This window comes from Triturus cristatus, chromosome 1_1 (genome assembly GCF_964204655.1).
Source record: "Triturus cristatus chromosome 1_1, aTriCri1.1, whole genome shotgun sequence".
Lineage (NCBI taxonomy): Eukaryota > Metazoa > Chordata > Amphibia > Caudata > Salamandridae > Triturus > Triturus cristatus.
In genome coordinates, this window is record NC_140579.1 from 824,721,500 (window position 1) to 824,734,288 (window position 12,789).

A 12,789-nucleotide genomic window follows, 5' to 3' on the forward strand; every position below is an offset into this window, starting at 1 on the left:
GCGGATACTACGAAATTCCACCTCCTCCCCTCCCCAATCCCTATACTTCAAATTACGGAAAAAAAGGGCGCAGGGAAAAGATACCTGCAACAGCAAGACCAGCATAATAATAAAGGGGGTTGTTTCAACGTCGGAGGTGTTTTTTTCCCTCGCACGTATGAAAATGCTGCCAATCCCCGATAAGTCTAACACCACAGGGTATGTATGTCAGTACTGTACGCAGAGTACACTGCACGCAGGTGCGTTGAGATGCGTATTTCCCTCCTGCCTGGTCGATGAAACGGGCAGCACACGCAGCGGCGGTTTCAGATTCGGGGGCGTGTTTTTCTTTTCTCTCCTCTTGCCATTGGCTGGAGGAGAGAAAAACACGCCTAAAAAAGGGCGTGGCAAAAAGTGGAAAGAAGAGCACGGAACACGCCCCCAAATCTGAAAAAGACGGAGCCTATTTGGAGGGACGGCTCTCTCCTCCAATGGCTGGCCTCCGTTTAGGAAGCCAGCCAATGGAGGAGAAGCAAAAAGAGAGGCGGGCTAAATAGCCACTCTAAGAATCATTAAATCTCCCGACTTCCGGTTCTGCCTTCAGCAGACCGGACGGTCCTCGACCTAAAAAATGAATGCAGAGAGAGGGGCTAGGGAAGAGAAAAGAATACAATACATAAAGATGACAGGTGAAAAATAAAATGGGAAGACAAGATAAGAGAGAAATAAAGATAAGATGATGGGGAGCAAAGAAAAGTAGGTGGGTGAAGAATAGCAAGGTGAGGAAAAGAAGAGAAAAGCAGTATGAGATAAAGATGAGAAAGGGAGATAAGAATGAGTAAACTGGGATAGAAAGGGGGTGAAAGGACATTGTGGATAAAGCGAGGAAGGAGATGAGAGAAGTGAAAGGAGGGGCAGAAGGAAAGATGACACAGACATGAAAGACAATGGGAAGAAGGGTATGGAAGGGATACATTGCATATGCCGTTCAGCCCGTTACGAGTCAGGATGGAGTAGGTGCACGCGGACTTATCAAGGTACAGCGTCTCTTGAATACTTTGACTTTTGGAGTTTAAATGTAAAATTGGATTTGGATCTTTATCTATCGGAGCACGTTCACTATACTACAGTAGAAACCTAATGAACCCTGCCTGGGCGTTGCGATTTAAATTGGATATACTGGCTTAGAGATACTGAAGTTATACTGCAGCACTTGATCAGCCTTGAAAAGTCTGGGAGGACGAAACACGTTTCGGCTGCTGCCTTTTCATCTCTTGTCGAAAGAAAAGAAAGAATTTGTGTACCGTCACCTGCTTGGACTTCTATCAATGACTATAAAGGAACTACTGTTGATTAATGATCCTTTATGTTTAGATAAGAGTAATAGTGTTGTGTATGCTTTGGTGCATTGTGAATTTATACTATGCTAGACTGCATTGTCTTTTGCAGTTTAGTAAATTTATACCTAAGGTGGGTGGGTATTCAGCGGCATGACAGCACCACTGAATAAGTAAAACTCTTTACAATGTGGGTGTTTAAAACTAATACCTGACCAATAGATGTGCAGACACTATAGCATATCCACTGCAAGAGTTCATGAAACATTCCAGGGAGGTTGAGCTGTGAAAAGTGTAGGATCTAGAAAAGAAATGAAAGAGTTTAAGTACCGCCGCCAAGGAGGTAAGAGGGCCCGCTGTTATTAACGACAGTGGGGCACATTTTCACTGTTTTCTTTAGAGGTGGGCAAGCCACTGAAAGCAAAAACCAGGCCCGAGCCTGAAACCTGGCTCTGCTCAAAGTCCTGTTGAAACCTCGAGCCCATAACGAGCAGAGCTTTCATGTGGCTTCTGCCTTCTACCCTCCCTGTACCCAGGATGTAGCATTGCGGTTAGAACTTCCGAATGTGTAACTAAGAGTTTCAGCATTAGCTCAACATCCTTGACCCTGGGCTAATAACTTATTCTCTCTGTGCCTATAAACAATGCATGCAATATTGTGTAATTTAACTGACGTCTATGCTCTTCTTTTATCTTAGAAGGTAAAAGGAAATTTGTACAACAGAAGTACATTTACTGAGTATTGAGGAAACTTTCTAGAGCATGTATTCTTTTCACTCCTGGGCCTCTAGCTCAGCTCCCAAGGCACAACCCGCATCAGATCTCTGCGTGTAGAAGGAAGCAAAGCTAAAATTACCAGGTGTCCAGAAAAGACAGATGAAGAAAGAAACGTGCTCGGTAAGCGTTTGGGATTAGCAACTAGAAGTAAGCAGCAAGATAATTTGCAGCATTGTATCAGGTGAGGCGGTTATGCTGTCCACAGGAATATAACCAGCTGTATGTGGAGCCAAGAGATCTAAACTGTAAGAGAATGCTTAGAGCTGGTCTATGCGAGGATAGGTGGATCATAGAAGTAAAACATTTAATATAAAACACTTTTTGGAAAGTTTCAAAATTGTAAAAGTTGGGGGAAGATGGTACTGTTTCAAGAAAATTTGCATCATTCTTATGTTTTCAGTGTGTGAGTATCTCAGTATTCCTAGTCCGCCCAAGATATTCTACTTTGCATGCTGGGATTTGTCCTAACTTTACAGGGGAATCAACAGGACTACCTGTCCCAGAATGCAAATCAAAAACGTGGCCTGGCTGTGATACTAGCACTTGAGCCTGGGAAACTTGGCAGTTCTTGATTATCAAGGGAATTGATCAATTAAAAAAACCACCACCCAACTGTAACCTAGAAAGAGGGGGTTAGGAATGCTCCCCCTCTTTGCTTACTGATTCCCAAACTAGCTATGGACAGCTGTCCTTGGTCCCACCCTCTCATCATGACTCCCTATAAATCCATTATGGTGTATTCTTTAGGGATTAAACTCTACTCTTTTGTGTTGCGTGGGCCTACCATCTCCTCAAAACCATCAGCAGGGGTGGCTCTTTAATTATTTACCAAGGAGGCTGGTTCTCCCCATCCAGGTTGGAACCCCTTAGTCAATACGCGGATATCGTTCTAAAGCCGTTAGTCCAAAAACAAAAATCATACGTACGAGACTCGGCCCATATAATCTCTATGATCGAGGGGATCACGTTTAATGATCAGATGCAGATATTGGTGACCCTCGACATAGAGACATTATATACAAATATACCTCAAGGAGACACCATTAGAGTGATTAGAGAGACAATAAGTGATGATGATCTAAGGTGTGCAAATAAGGATTTCATCATGGAGTGCATTACCCTAGTACTGAAAAATAACATGTTCCTGTTTTTAGAAGACCTTTATCTTCAGTGCAAAGGGACCAGCATGGGAGCAACCTGTGCTCCGAGCCTGGCATGCCTTTATGTCGGGAATTTCGAAGAGAAACATGTGTTCAATGAGGCCGCGCCCTTCTTTGAGAACATCTCGATGTGGTGTCGCTTCATTGACGACATTTTCTTTATCTGGGAGGGTGAGGAGTCCATCCTTGTACAGTTTCTAGAGTGGTTGAACTTGGGTGATCCTAACCTAAGATTCACAGCAGTATACAATAACTATGCTGTGAATTTTTGGGACATTACTATTAAGAATGTAGAAGGAACCCTTGCTGTAGAGCTCTTCACCAAACCTACAGATAAAAACATGTTACTCCACTATAAGAGTTATCATCCCCAATCACAAAGAGATAATATACCATTCGGACAGTTTCTTAGATTGCGAAGAAACTGTTCAAACATTGAGGATTTTTACAAGCACTCTGAAAACCTAAAGACGAAACTGTCTGACAGAGGATACCCTAAGAAACTTATAAAACATTCTTTTAAACGAGCCCGTTTTTACAATAGGGAGAGCATGTTAAATCCTGATGAGAGTGAGAAACAGAAGAAAAAGGAAGCCACTAATAAGAAGTTAGTATTTGTGAGTCAGTTCTCAAATATAACAAACAGGTTGAAAAATGCTATTAATTCAAGTTGGTATATCTTGAATGAAGGTGAAGAAATGAAGTTACCAAAACCCTTGTTTGCACTGAAACGCAATGACAATATACGTAAAAATATAGTACAAATGTATAGAGATCCAAATGCTATGAGACAGATAACCCTAACTGGGAACATAGCCTTAGGAAATAATATATGTAGCAAATGCTCTATATGTAACAACTGCATAATAGCAAAGAGCTTTACCTACAATGATTATACCATTAAATCAAAGAGTCTAAACAATTGCAGGAGCAGGAACGTGGTATAAATTCTACGCTGTCCATGTGGCTTAGCCTATGTAGGTGAGACAGGCCGCGAATTAAGACTCCGACTGGTAGAACATAGATCGGCCCTAAAAACGGGCAAAATGAATGCCCCATTAGTTGATCACTATTGGCAGATGAAACATGGATACACTGAGTTTGAATGGTTTGTAGCGGAAAAAATAAATGTAGGTAGAAGAGGGGGTAACCATGAAAAAAAGAGAAAGAACAGAGAACAGTGGTATATTTCAACGTTAGATACAATAGAGAGAGGGCTGAACACCTAGGAAGATTGGATGCGAATCGTAGTCTAAATGAAGGAACTGCCTAATTTGCATGTGAGAGTATCTGGACTTCTGGATGAGACAAGATTAGATAGGGTATATGGGAATCTATCGGGAAGCTTTATGCGACAAGTTGATTTTTATAATCAATGTAACCAATGGAGTTGATTTAGAATATAATTGGTGTATTACGGAGAGTTACATAGTGAAATTTAATCTGTATTTGGACTCCTTGATGAGACGAAACTAGACACGATATATGGGAATCTATTTGCAAATTTCATGTGATAAGTCGAGGTTTAGCCCTTGAAAGTCGATAACTAGATGAGCTATACGGCAATATGTAGGTGCATTGTTAAGTTAAAATTAATCATATTTGGTCAGGGCCGTCAGACAATGGGAAGAGAGGTCGACGACAGTAGGGTTTAGAAACAATACCTACTAGCCACAGAAGGATAAATAATATACTTTAGATAAAGTGTACATTGTTTATAAATTTATTTAAATCACCTAATTGATTGAGTCAGTTGGTAAATTAGATACAATGTGGGTGAATTTAAATCTTGGCAATACGGAATGCTGGATATACTTTTCTCAATAAAGTTTTGTTTTCGGATTGAAAAAACAAGTCCGCTTTCGATTGCTGTTTACGTGACACGTCACTAAAGGAAATCAGCCAGCGACGTTACGTAAATGGGGATCTGCGCGCAAATTTAAATTGAAGCCAAACATGCATACGCAGACTCATTACGGACGCTACGAGCTTAAGCAGTTTGCCCGGTTCGTCGGAATAAGAGGTGAGAACGTAGTGTGAATGTGATATATAGTTCTGGGTAGTGAGACTTGCGACTTAAGGAATCTAAATGACCTAATATTAGAAATTACGTTACGAGCTTAAGCAGTATGCTTGGCCCGTTGGAATATGCTATATAGCTTCTAGTAGTGAGACTCGTGACTTAAGGGGTTTAAATGACTCAACGTCAGAAATAAATGAATATGACATAGACGAAGGGTAAAATTCAGTGGGTGAGAAGCAGGTAAATGGCTGAAAGTAGTGAATCTCGCGATTTAAGCGACTTGAAGGGTACAATGTTAGACATCTGCAATTCTAACAAGATATGGAATGTATATTGAGGGAGACGATAAGCGGACATATGTCTCACTACAATTAGGCTCGTAAATTAAAGGGATGAAAGAATATAATGCTAGAAATTTCGCTAGAAATGTATGAACCCGACCAATACAGGAGATATTAAGGTTGGTGAGAAGTGACAAAATAGGCGGGTGACTCAAAGAGGTTTTTGTAAAATGGGTGAGTCGCACATAAGTAAATGATGTCAGGTCTAGTCCCCTTATTAGTTAAATTTTATAATTAGAGTAGGTTGGAAAGCACTGAATGAGGCAAATATGAGGACCCGTAATGTCGGAGCAGTGGAAAGATGAAGTAGAGAGAACTAGTTAATAATGCTGCAATTAACAAAATAAGAAAATATAGGTAACTATTGAGATCAGAACTCCGTCCTGATTTTCAGCGGGAAAATATTTATACGAGGCTATATATAAACGTAGGCTATGATTACATCATAAATAGAGACAGTTGAGAGAGAATACGACATAAAATAGTAGGAATAAATTGACTAGAATAAAGAGAAGAGCCTCAATATAAACATGGATGATATATACCAACTAACATATATATATATATATATATAGATATATATATATATATATATATATTTCCCACAGCCACGAACAAAACACCCGACTGTATGATAAAGTGACAACTATCAGCGGGAGAAAGATATTCTTAACATCTGGGCTTGATTATTAATGAACTACGGGATTGAATAAACAGAAGGATTACTAACAAATTGCTGGATTGAATAAGTAAGGTGGAGCACATTTTAGGTAAGACTAATTTGAATAAATTTGAATAAATAATAGCGAATAAAGCCTTAAGATGTCTAAACTCTATAGATTAAAATGAAGTAAATGATAGTGAGTATATATTCATATATTGGAGATCGAATTAGGATATTTGTCCCATGTAAAGTGATTAAATAATAATTTGTATCCTATAAAGAAATATGGGAAACCCCGTTAAAATAGGAAAAAAGATCTTTTGAGCTGAGGATAGAATATTAGGCTCTAGAAGTGACACGTGTCCTCTAATTTTCAGAAATTCAAGAAGACTTAAGACATTTTTATGATTATAGAAAATCGTTAAGAAAATCAACTTCCGAGTGCAGTTCTGCACCGGTAAGTGTAAATCAAGAAATAACTATAACTATCATGATGGGTTTGGAAGAGTACATGAAAGTATGAAGATATGAATGAATATTGTTCAGTTTGGTTAAGAGTGATAATTGATGCACTTATAAATGGAGAAAATAGATAGAATGGGGTCGTACACAGACAGATGTATTTTGTTGATACATTTGAATATAACATGTAAGACAGATGTTCAATAGGTTGGTTAATATCATCAATACTGAAACTATTTTAGTAATTATTATATTATTATGTTTAGGATGCATTAGACAATAGATCTTAAGATGTATATTTCTGATATATATGGTGATTTGTTTAGTTTATTGTTTGTTTATTTATAGGTCTGATTTGCAACAGATCTTTGGTTTTAATCATACCATATGAGGAGAATAAATTTATTGTCCTGACGAAGGTGGTTCCAATAGAAGTTAACCACCGAAACGCGTCAACGCCTAATTAAATCTTGTTAAATTGGGTAGCAGTCAGCATCGAATTGTAGACAGGAAATGTATATTCGTGCTACATGCTGTCTATAAATTATACCCAAGTAACATAGGAATGACATATTGTTGTGTCTATACCAGTGGTCTCCAACCTTTTCGGTAGTGAGAGCTACTTCTGGTCAAGGAAAGTCTTCCCGAGCTACTAGCATATTTTATACCCGTAAAATAGTGACTACACTATGATCACCCAAAGCAAGATTTTCAGTAGTTACCACCCAAGTATACCAAGTGCGGTTATCAGCAGAAATGCTGGGGAAAAGTTCTTCAATATTAAATGGCTCCCCTTGACTTATGAAATAACATTCACATCTTGACATGGCCAGTGGCACAAAGGACATAAACACAGCTGTACGTCTCCCCAGCTCAGCTTGAATTATCATTCACCAGTTTCTCAAAACGCACATTTTTCTATCTAATACTACTTTCCACTGTGGGCAAACAAACTCCATTTTCCCGAAGAAACCCCATTTTTGAAAACTAAAATTGCTTTTAAAATATCAGTTTTCAGTTTTTGAGAAATGCACAGTCTCAAAACATCAGCTTGTCATTATCATCATGTACTCCCATGTACAAATGCCTCATATGGACAGACTACTTTGAATTCCCAGGTATTAGTCATATGCCATGGATGCTCACCATTGGTATAGGAAACAAGGGTCCTAGATGTCTTTAAAGCTACAATTCAGTTATGAAAAACATTCATTAGTCAAAGGGCATCCGGCACATATAGAGTTAGCATTGTATCATTAATGTACCACCATTTTCTTTCCAATGCAAACAAGTATATCCTCAAAATACACAAAGGCACAAAATATCGCTCCAATAGTGACTGTTTATTATTTAAATACTTTTATAACAGATCACAATAGTCAATGCTTTAAATAGAGAAAGAGGTTGCTCCAAGGGGATTGTGAAAAAGGAAAGTGCTCGTCAGGTAGGACAGATATAAAGGAGGGGAATCTAAAAGGCAAATTCAATAACCAATCAATTACACATTCTGGTATCCTTAGTAAAACTGGTCGTGGTTCATAGTGGCACCAGTTTTACAGATAGGCCTGTCCCTTATGGATTTACAAATATTCATTTCATGATTTTCTGATGACGCACAGAGAACATTAATCTGTGAAAAGGCAGGGCTGGTATGATATCAGGTACAGGCCCACTGGAGGAAGAGTGTCGACGTTTCGACCCGGGTGCAATGAGGGTAATTTATATCCTCTGCAGGCGGGTCTTTGGTAGGTCAGCTCTGATTACAGCTGAGGCTAGTGCTGCCATACTTTTTTGATGGCGTTACAACAAACAAATGATGGACGGAATGCTGACAATGCAGACATTCTCCCCCAGTCAAGAGATCTGGGGGAGAATGTCTGCATTGTCAGCATTCCGTCCATCATTTGTTTGTTGTAACGCTTTTCGCCCTAAGTGGGATGGGTATTCCCAGACGTGGGACCCGTGCTCACTACGCCACTGGAGTCAAGCTATCCTGGCTGATGACGGCTGATAGCCAGAAACCGGTCCTAGGATGCCTGATTCCGGTCCAGGGAAGACATGGCTTGGCAGTTCGGGCTGGACTGTTCCCATGAGGCACAGGGTCAAGACTGATTTGCATATGGCCATGTCTGAACTGGGGTGGCTTAGTGGGCAAAAGAACGATGGATTTAACCCAGATCTCTTGACTGGGGGAGAATGTCTGCATTGTCAGCATTCCGTCCATCATTTGTTTGTTGTAATACTTTTTTGATGGTGCACTGTTCACACACATGCTGTGACTGATAAAGGAGGGACTGCAACATGGTCAATCTCCTTGTGGCTTAATTATATTGAGATTGGATTCAGACTGTCATGCAGCAGGTCCTATAAGCTGGCACAGTGTGTGTTTGAGTGTTAGTATGAGTTACTGTGATCAGTTTGGCTGGCTGTCACTCTTCTGGTCCTGAGATGATCAGTGCTGCCTTCTTTAATAGGCACCTAATCTGAAATTGATACTGGGCTTGACTTCACCTCCGAGAGCTACTTTGAAGGTACTGTTGAGCTACCAGTAGCTCCTGAGCTACTCGTTGGAGGCCCTGGTCTATACTATTCTCCTGAGTTAATGAAATATTGTTTTAGTTGTTTTTAATTGAGTAGTGTATTCTTGTTTGTATTTGTGATTTTTTATCTTAAAATGTATTGATTAAACAAAATTATAGAATAAATTTATCATACGTGCCATTTATAAGTGCTTTACTCGTATGGATCTTGAGGTGATTGGGTTGAATGAGAAGAAGAGCATGAATATTTGAAGCTGTTGCTTATCCAAGGGAAACACATTTTTTTAACTTTACGGTTTTGGGTGCTCCATTCCTTTGGATTTAAGAGCCCCCTCTCCTTGAAATTCAAGGTTTTTGAGTACAGCCGTTGGCTGGAGAGTCATAGGTTAGACGGACTGCTGTTGAGCAGCTACTTTAGCTAATTGTAATAAACTATCTGATGGATCCGTTTAAAACATTTGAGTTTACAGAGGACCAATTCAATAAGATAATAGGCACTTCTTCTAAAAACAATAGTAAGATTATGTTAGTTACTGGGAACAATGATAAATGGGGAAAAGCACTGAATCTTAAAAAGAAACTAGTGCGAACGGAATTACATGCAGAATTCCTCATAGAATATGTTAAAGCGGGAGTAATTCCTATTGGACTACAAGTTCGTAATGAACCAGGGCTGTTTATAGAAAATAATTTTTTTTTAGAACTATGGACACATATTGCCAACCGATGTAGTAGAGATTGAATTTTATTGATAATAGAAACCGCACAAGAAATGGTGATCATAGAAAGACAAGAATTAGAAATATTAGAACAGGCATTGAAAGAGATGACAGCAGTAGAGGACGATAAAAAAAGACTGGAGGAATTAAATCATGAAGTTGATGGGTACAGAGAGTATTTGATTAATAAAAAACTATTAAACTGAAAAAGAACATCAACAAATTTAATCTAGAACTAGTGTACCCGTACAGCCAGATAGATTATTTCCAACAACCAAGACAACAGAGGTCAGAGAGAACATATGAACAAAGGCCTATATATTCACGAGGAGGGAGAAAAGGGGTTAGGTAAGTGTAAATCAAGAAACAACTATAACTATCATGATGGGTTTGGAAGAGTACATGAAACTATGAAGATATGAATGAATATTGTTCAGTTTGGTTGAGAGTGATAATTGATGCACTTATAAATGGAGAAAATAGATAGAATGGGGTCATACACAGACAGATGTATTTTGTTGATAAATTTGAATATAACATGTAAGACAGAGATGTTCAATAGGTTGGTTAATATCATCAATACTGAAACTATTTTAGTAATTATTATATTATTATGTTGAGGATGCATTAGACAATAGATCTTAAGATGTATATTTCTGATATATATGGTGATTTGTTTAGTTTATTGTTTGTTTATTTATAGGTCTGATTTGCAACAGATCTTTGGTTTTAATCATACCATATGAGGAGAATAAATTTATTGTCCTGACGAAGGTGGTTCCAATAGAAGTTAACCACCGAAACGCGTCGATGCCTAATTAAATCTTGTTAAATTGGGTAGCAGTCAGCATCAAATTGTAGACAGGAAATGTATATTCGTGCTACATGCTGTCTATAAATTATACCCAAGTAACATAGGAATGACATATTGTTGTGTCTATACTATTCTCCTGAGTTATTGAAATATTGTTTTAGTTGTTTTTAATTGAGTAGTGTATTCTTGATTGTATTTGTGATTTTTTTATCTTAAAATGTATTGATTAAACAAAATTATAGAATAAATTTATCATACGTGCCATTTATAAGTGCTTTACTCGTATGGATCTTGAGGTGATTGGGTTGAATGAGAAGAAGAGCATGAATATTTGAAGCTGTTGCTTATCCAAGGGAAACACATTTTTTTAACTTTACGGTTTTGGGTGCTCCATTCCTTTGGATTTAAGAGCCCCCTCTCCTTGAAATTCAAGGTTTTTGAGTACAGCCGTTGGCTGGTGAGTCATAGGTTAGACGGACTGGTGTTGAGCAGCTACTTTAGCTAATTGTAATAAACTATCTGATGGATCCGTTTAAAACATTTGGGTTTACAGAGGACCAATTCAATAAGATAATAGACACTTCTTCTAAAAACATTAGTAAGATTATGTTAGTTACTGGGAACAATGATAAATGGGGAAAGCACTGAATCTTAAAAAGAAACTAGTGCGAACGGAATTACATGCAGAATTCCTCATAGAATATGTTAAAGCGGGAGTAATTCCTATTGGACTACAAGTTCGTAATTAACCAGGGCTATTTATAGAAAATATTTTTTTTTTTAGAACTATGAACACATATTGCCAACCGATGTAGTAGAGATTGGATTTTATTGATAATAGAAACCGCACAAGAAATGGTGATCATAGAAAGACAAGAATTAGAAATATTAGAACAGGCATTGAAAGAGATGACAGCAGTAGAGGACGATAAAAAAAGACTGGAGGAATTAAATCATGAAGTTGATGGGTACAGAGAGTATTTGATTAATAAAAAAACTATTAAACTGAAAAAGAACATCAACAAATTTAATCTAGAACTAGTGTACCCGTACACCCAGATAGATTATTTCCAACAACAGAGGTCAGAGAGAACATATTAACAAAGGCCTATATATTCACGAGGAGGGAGAAAAGGGGTTAGGTAAGTGTAAATCAAGAAACAACTATAACTATCATGATGGGTTTGGAAGAGTACATGAAACTATGAAGATATGAATGAATATTGTTCAGTTTGGTTGAGAGTGATAATTGATGCACTTATAAATGGAGAAAATAGATAGAATGGGGTCATACACAGACAGATGTATTTTGTTGATAAATTTGAATATAACATGTAAGACAGAGATGTTCAATAGGTTGGTTAATATCATCAATACTGAAACCATTTTAGTAATTATTATATTATTATGTTGAGGATGCATTAGACAATAGATCTTAAGATGTATATTTCTGATATATATGGTGATTTGTTTAGTTTATTGTTTGTTTATTTATAGGTCTGATTTGCAACAGATCTTTGGTTTTAATCATACCATATGAGGAGAATAAATTTATTGTCCTGACGAAGGGGGTTCCAATAGAAGTTAACCACCGAAACGCGTCGATGCCTAATTAAATCTTGTTAAATTGGGTAGCAGTCAGCATCAAATTGTAGACAGGAAATGTATATTTGTGCTACATGCTGTCTATAAATTATACCCAAGTAACATAGGAATGACATATTGTTGTGTCTATACTATTCTCCTGAGTTATTGAAATATTGTTTTAGTTGTTTTTAATTGAGTAGTGTATTCTTTATTGTATTTGTGATTTTTTTATCTTAAAATGTATTGATTAAACAAAATTATAGAATAAATTTATCATACGTGCCATTTATAAGTGCTTTACTCGTATGGATCTTGAGGTGATTGGGTTGAATGAGAAGAAGAGCATGAATATTTGAAGCTGTTGCTTATCCAAGGGAAACACATTT